At 41.4% G+C, this 7577-nt stretch overlaps 1 protein-coding gene across 12 annotated transcripts in view; it reads right to left on the reverse strand.

Annotated features, from left to right (window-relative positions):
- Positions 1-7092, reverse strand: part of PTPN13 (protein tyrosine phosphatase non-receptor type 13) — a 228430-nt gene extending 221338 nt beyond the window's left edge. For 10 of the 12 annotated variants that reach the window (XM_030919897.1, XM_030919901.1, XM_030919873.1 and 7 more), the window contains exon 1: positions 6612-7084. The gene's annotated coding sequence lies outside the window, so the exon portion shown is untranslated. Of the gene's footprint in view, positions 1-6611 lie in introns of all 12 variants that reach the window. The other 2 variants (XM_030919866.1, XM_030919924.1) reach the window with 2 other exon arrangements.
- Positions 7093-7577: the final 485 nt, after the last annotated feature.

Here is a 7577-nt window from a genome sequence, read left to right on the forward strand (position 1 = left end):
TTCCTTGAACCAGGCAGAGAAACCAGCATCAAAATAAAATTAGAACAGATTGTGTAAAGAACGAATTTAATCAATATTGTGTTCAAATGATTTCATGAAATTACATCTCAGCTAAAGACAGAAATATAAAAGACACTGACAAGGGAAGTTATCATTAAAAACTGAAATTCCTGTTCTAAAATACTAATTATTTTTGCTTCAAAAACTGAATTACATGTTCCAGAAGAAATATTTAACTACATTAAGACCTAAAATAATCATCCCATAAATAATTTAAATGTTTATTTTTAAAATTACACTTTTTTAGAAGAAGCAAAAATACGTAAATAGTGCTAAAATAATTTTTAAAAATTCCCAGGCTATACCTTTCTTCAAAAAACAAAACAGAACACAACTTTGAATATCTTTAACACAATCTCAGGTTACATAATCATCCTAACCTTAATTTAAGTTCAACAAGAATGTTTCACTTTTGTTCCACAGACTCTATTACAACTAAGTGGGGAAGCATTAAAACATGAAAATGATATCGTACACAAAACATTCCATCAAGCATTCTTTCAACAATATAACTCCCAATGTTCTGTATACAAATCTATCTGATCAGAGTAGGTAAAAAAACATGTGGTTATATAAAAATAAAATAAAATAAAATATCATCCACCAAGAAGGAATATTTTTAATTTAAATTAATTATTGTTCCTATTCTACTCAGAGCATACTAAACCAATAAAACTTTGATTAGGAAACATCTTTTTTAGGTATGTAAGGAGGAGGTATAGGATGAACCATACAGCAGTTTCTTCTAAGCTGTGCATCAGTAGTTACCTAAGTGTCAAATACCATTAAGTTTGATGACACAGTCTTAGCTTCCAAACATTGGGAATTCTTTAGGAATCTCATTATTTTCAAGGAGATGTCTTCCCCTGTAGGAAAAAATTTTCTCTCACACCTTTATGCTCATGTTAAAACTAATAAAACAGTTTTCTGTTGAAAACTCAATCACATGATTTGATAATTCAGAATTTCTGTATGCAAAAGAAAAAAGATCCTTATCAAAAAGGAAAACTTTCAATCAAATCCTAACATTTGTGTTGAAATGAGACTATTTTCAGTGTTTTGGGACATCACATTTCCAGACCTGAAACTTTTGCAGTACACAAGCGCAATTAAGCCATTAGTTAGGTTTACAGCATACTGATATAAGCAATAAAAACAAGGACACTAAATTTCCTCTTCTTGGTTAACTTTGAAAAGAAAAACCTTTAACTAAGTACAAAAGACTGAGGAAAGAGGAAATGTATAAAAAATGTGGTATTTCTTCTGATTTAAAAAAAAAAGTAACTTTAAAAAAAACACAATGTATTTTAAAATTATAAATCTGAAGGAAATAACATAGGAATTATACATATGCCATTTCAGATGATAAGAAACATATACAAATTTCAAAACCTCTAAGCAGTACAGGACTTTTTGTGATGAGGAAATGTTCTATATCTGAGCTGTCTGCTACAGTAGCTACTAGCTGCAAGTGGCTCCTGAGCACTTAAAATATGGCTAGTTGTAATCAGCAGAATTTTAAATTTTATCTCATTTAATTAAAATATAAATTTACATAACATATATGGCCAGGGAAACTACATTTGACAGTATAGCTCTAGGGAAATATTTATACCTTAAATTCTCATCCAAATAGTAAAAAGTCCTGTAGATAGGCATATATATAGATGCTTCTGAGACATTTTTGTGTTTTAAATTCTTAAGATTTATGTAAAAGAAATACATAAACATAAAATACAGTTCAACACAAAAAATGTTGCTGCATTTGTGGGAACCAAATTTTCTACACTAAATTCTAGTAGAGTCTAGAACATTGGTTCCAAAGTTGACTATAGTTTCTTAAGGAGTTTCTAAAAATACGGATGCCAGGGTCTCATCCGCAAAGATTCTGGTTTAATTAGTATGAGTTGAGGCCGGGGCATGGAAATTATTAAAAGCTATCCAGACCTGGGGCAGTGACTCACACCTGTAATCCCCGTGCTTTGGGAGGCCAAGGAGGGAGAACTGCTTGAGGCCAGGGAGTTTGAGACAAGGCTGGGCAACATATGAAGACCATTATCTCTACAAAAAATAAAAAATTGGCTGAGTAGCACATGCCTGTAGTATCAGTTATTCAGGATGCTGAGGCAGAGGGATCACTTGAGCCCAGCAATTTAAGGTTGCAGTGAGGTATGATCACACCACTGTATTCCAGCCTGGGTGACAGAGTGAGATCCTGTCTCTTAAAAAAAATTTAACAAACTTAAAAAAGCTATCCAGGTGATTCTAAGGTATGGGCAGACTTGAATAGTACTAAACTAGAAAAAAAAGAAAAAAGAAAAAGAAAGAAACTGTTTATTAAGCACAGATGAAGTATGCAACCAAAGATATTTATTGGCTAGTAGGTAAAGAGTGCCTTTTGCCCAGCCAGATTCAAGTTACACATTCAAGAATGATTTGAGTAGTCATAGGTGTTTGTGATTATTTAATTTTAATTTTTTAAAGAAAATTTGCAAGGAAGGAAGCAAATTAAATATTGAGTGTCAGCTTGCACTTAAACCACGTTTGCATATATTAATTTCACCCTCAAAATACCTTGAGAGGGACCAGGCACAGTGGCTCACGCCTGTAATCCTTGTACTTTGGGAGGCTGAGGTGGGCGGATCACTTGAGGTCAGGAGTTCAAGACCAGCCTGGCCAACATGGCAAAACCCCGTCTCTACTAAAAATACAGAAATTAGCCGGGCGTGGTAGCGCATGCCTGTAATCCCAGCTTACTAGGGAGGCTGAGGCAGGAGAATTGCTTGAACCCAGGATGGGGGGCAGAGGTTGCAGTGAGCTGAGATTGCGCCACTGCACTCCAGCCTGCGCAGCAGAGTGAGATTCCATCTCAAAACACACACACACCCCCCAAAATAAAAAAGCCTTGAGGGGTATATATTATTAAATTACTAAAAATAAACTTTAATAGTCTCTAGGATTTGGACACATATTTGTCAGACAGCAGAGTCCTCCACACTCTTTATACTATGGCAGAAGGATTTTCTTTGAGACAGCTTGTTTCAGAGAATTTTCATACTTTTCCAGTGTGAAAACAAATCAAAACAAAACAAAAATTAAAAAAGCAGGACTCAATGGCAGAGCACAGGATAAGGCAAACACATCTAAACAAGCACTTAAACCAGACTCTATTCCTGTATTTCCTATGCATCTGATAGCAAACTCTGGAAAAAAACATGTTAAGTTTACGGTTTAACTCTATACAAGATTATGTAGGAATTGCTATCTTTTGATCCTGAGAAATTAACCAATGGCCCACCTCCTGCCTTACTACTAGTGACAGGCACGCATTCTTGGGAACAGGGTTGGGCAGGATAGAGCAGGGTGCTTAGTCACAGTGCCTGACACTAAACAAGAATAATGGTCTTAAAGGTGTTTTCATTTTCTTCCCCAAACTCCAAGGATTATTAGAATTCCATCTCCCAAAGCAGTTTACAGACGGAGTTTTGATGGGACGTTTACAGCTAGTATGAAACTTTTGGTCGGGCGTGGTGGCTCACACCTGTAATCCCAGCACTTTGGGAGGCTGAGGTGGGCGGATCACGAGGTCAGGAGATTGAGACCATCCTGGCTAACACGGTGAAACCCCGTCTCTACTAAAAATACAAAAAATTAGCCGGGCGTGGTGGCGGACGCCTGTAGTCCCAGCTACTCGGGAGGCTGAGGCAGGAGAATGGCGTGAACCTGGGAGGCGGAGCTTGCAGTGAGCCGAGATTGCGCCACTGCACTCCACCCTGGGCAACAGAACCATACTCCATCTCAAACAAACAAACAAAAAGAAACTTTCAACTTTAACTTAAACCATCAAAAGTCCTACATTAATGTACTCATTAAAAGCTATCTTTTAGCCTTGGTCAACACAGCAAGACCTTGTCTCTATTTAAAAGAAATAAAATAAAATTAGCTGGGTGTGGTGTTGTACACCTGTGGTACCAGCTACTTTGGGGGCTGAGTTGGGAGGATTGCTTGAGCCTGGGAAGCTGAGGCAGCAGTGAGCCATGATTCCAAACTGAGCAACAGAGAGAGACCCTATCTTAAAAGCTATCTCTAAAAAGTTTAGTTCCTGAGTTGTTTGACCCATATTAATTTTCAAATTAAAAGAGAGTTTTTCAGGGATAAAAAAAAAAAAAGGAAGTCCAGACCAAAAAATTCTCATCATTCCCATCAGCACTGATTCTTCTATCCTGAGACCCATTATCTATTCTCCTTTCTCAGGCCCCTACCTTGTAAAGTGATATTAACTCAAATGAGTCATACTTGGTTGCATCAGAGGCCAATGGGAGAACACTTTGAACCACACAGTTCTCCCAAAGCATATTCCAAAACAAGTATATGTTGACAGTAGTAACTACTAAATGCACTGGCTTGGAGTATGGTTGTGTTTCTTTTCCATTTCAAGTGGTGTTAATTATAATTTAATTATACATAAAATGTTTTGGGGTTTATTTAAAAATTACACCCTCTGTCAAAAGAAGAGGGTGAAGAGGAAAAAGAAAGAAGTCATAGTTTATCCCTTATAGTCCTTCTCTCCAGTACATTTGGGGCTGGGCACTAAGATGAGCTGGAAAAACATACACTCAATTGACATGGGAGAAGCTACAACACTTCTCCATCCAACCCTTAACATATTAAAGACAGAACAAATCAACATCTGTTTTTCTCAACAACAAAGAATACATAAATTTCATTCATTTAAAGATGATCACCTACCATCTTCTACTCCAAAACAAATGATTAGCTAATTCCCACATTCACATACTGTATTTAGGAGACAGCCCTCAAAAACAACAACAAAAAGATAATGTAAGTTTTATAACGTGACCCCATCATAGTATTAAAATCTGACTTTTAAATTGACACTGGTTTTAATGGTGTGCGTGTATGTAACTTGTGACATGAAAAACCATTTATATTTTTGGATGCTGGTAATCACCCTTGAAAATATAAGTAGGCTTAACATGCAAGTAAAAATGGTGAGACAAATGTAAATTCAAAGATAAACCTACATAATGAATGGTAAAGCAAGCTATACACTTCTAATTGTAAAAGTGAAAAACACTATGAAATCAGACCTTTTCTTAACAACTAACCTCAAATATTTTTCTATTTTTAGTTCTAATTTCCATCCTATCCTCTCCCCACACATACTCCCACAAAGCCTCTAAGAACATCAAGTAGAACACAATGTTATGAACAAAGTATAATAAACAAGATTGGACGTCAGTCAATGAGCCTCTGTATAAATTTACTAAATCAATGTATGTATGAATTTACTAAAAAATGCTCCTAGTGATATTAAAACGAGAAATAATTTGTATCTTGGCACCACTACAAGCAGCCAATGAGCATGAAGCAAGTTTTCACCTGGACGCTGCCAACACAGTCATCAAGAATTTGGGAAAATATCAAAGCTTGTTTCGTAATACATCCACTTTTACTTTTTTCCCCCATCCTTTAGTAAACTTTCTAGATATAAATTTTAAAATCTTAAAATTTATAATTAGTTACCAGCGCCCTTCATCCCACAGATCAGGTGCCCTACATTTTGTTCAGGTCCTGCCTTGAAAACAAACCCGATTGCCCCATTTTCTGAGAGGGAGCTCAGCTCCAGGCAGCTCCCTATGAAGTCACCGCGTTTGTTGTTTCAAAGATGCAATTAAATGAAAATGACACAAGGCTGTCGAACAGATTAGTTGGAAGTGTGCGGTGGTGTCGATCATATACGTGTCGGCCAATGAAAACTGTATGGCTGTAAATCTCTTAGTGATATTTCTCCCCATCTTCCTCTCTCCATTATATTCACAACACAAGGAAATTAAACTTTTTAAGAATTTTCTTGACTTTGGTTTAACTTTAGCTTCCCAGTTGTCTGCTCTTACAGTATCACGTAATGAGCAAAGCGGTGGGGCTAGGGGGCCGGAGGGTAAGTGTTAATTTTAGCAAGCAGAAGAAAAGCAATAAAAGAGCTTGCATTAGACAGTGTCTGTCTGTCTCTCTCTGCCCCCTCTTCCTCCGCTTCCCCGCCATCCCACCCCCTTCTCGAGCCCTTACACATACACATTCTTCTGGGCGGCCTCTAACCACACCATCTCCACAATCATTTGCAGAAATCAGAAACAGACTCCGGGAGCCCTTCCCTTAAGCACGCACAGAGCGGAGCTGTGCAAGCACGACGGGGCAATGTCACTCCCTATTACCCCACAATCTCGTACTCCCCCTGTGGGTTTCGTTCCCGAGATCCGGCTTTCTTTCTCTGAGGAGATGGATCTACCTACTCCGCAATGGAGTTTCATCTCATTCTTCCCCACTCCAGTCACCCCACCCCCAACTCTAACGTACAAAAACACCCTACCACCACAACCAAAGAAAAGTTCCTTCTACCAGGGCAACAGAGGAGTTGGGTTTAGGGACTGGAGCAAAAGCAAAGACAGGAGGAAGAGAGCTAGCGCAATGTACTTTGTTTTGCACTTCTGCACATGCCACGCAGAGCCCAGGGCGGCTCTCTTCCTTACCGGCTGGTGCCGAGACCAGGTCCTGCTACTGGAGCGCCGGGCTAGGGCTGCGGGGACGCGGCGTCGGGGCGGGCCGCCGGCAGCCGCCGCGGGCGCCGAGAGCCACCACCTCTTCTCCCACAAGCGGCTGCGGGCGTGGGCTGAAGGAGCTGGAGAAGGAGCCTGGGGAGGGGGAGAAGAGGAGCAGCATCTCCTCCTCCTCCTCGCCTCGGAAACGCCCCTCCGGCGGCGATCCCAGCCGAATGCCGGACCCCCGAGCGCTCAACGCACCCCCGCCGCCCTACTGTGCTCGACGCCCCTCCAAGAGCTTCCCCAGAACCTTCCGGCGCGGGCGGCTCAACTCCTGTAGGCGACTCTGACCGCTGCCGAGGCGGACCGGGGAGCTACGGAGCGCAGCTCGCCAGCACGACGGTCTCTAGGGACCGGGAGCATGGTGTGTCACCCTCGCCTCAGTGCGGCCGCCGGAGCTACTCGCACTACTGGGGCTCCACCTCGGGCAGCCGCGCCGGCTCCGCCCCCCCGGTCGTGTCACTCAACCATTCCCCGGCTCTGGGAGGACCGCAGATGTCCGACCCCGAGCTCCCCTCGACCTCATTGGCTCGCCTGGCCCCCAGCTCCGCCTCCTCCCTAGGGACGAGGTAGCCGGGGAGACCAGCGCCCCAGTTGCCATGACAACCGGTGCCTTGGGCCTGGCTTTTCGCGTTCTTCGGACTAGCCGAAGGCTCAGGTTGGTGACCGAGCGGCAAAGTTCCTAGCGCCTGCAGTGTGAACTCCAACTTTTAGGCCAAGTTGAAAATGCAGCCGACGGCCCCCACACTTCTAACTTCAGAAACAGAACTTCATGACCCTAGGGAGTGAGGAGGAGAGTGAAAAATGCATAAGTGCTGGCTCCTCCCTTATCCTTCTCTGCCTCGCAGCCTTGTTTCTATATTCTCACCGGGCGCTTTGGACTTTGAAAGGATGAGG

This window comes from Rhinopithecus roxellana, chromosome 2, assembly GCF_007565055.1.
Source record: "Rhinopithecus roxellana isolate Shanxi Qingling chromosome 2, ASM756505v1, whole genome shotgun sequence".
Taxonomy (NCBI): domain Eukaryota; kingdom Metazoa; phylum Chordata; class Mammalia; order Primates; family Cercopithecidae; genus Rhinopithecus; species Rhinopithecus roxellana.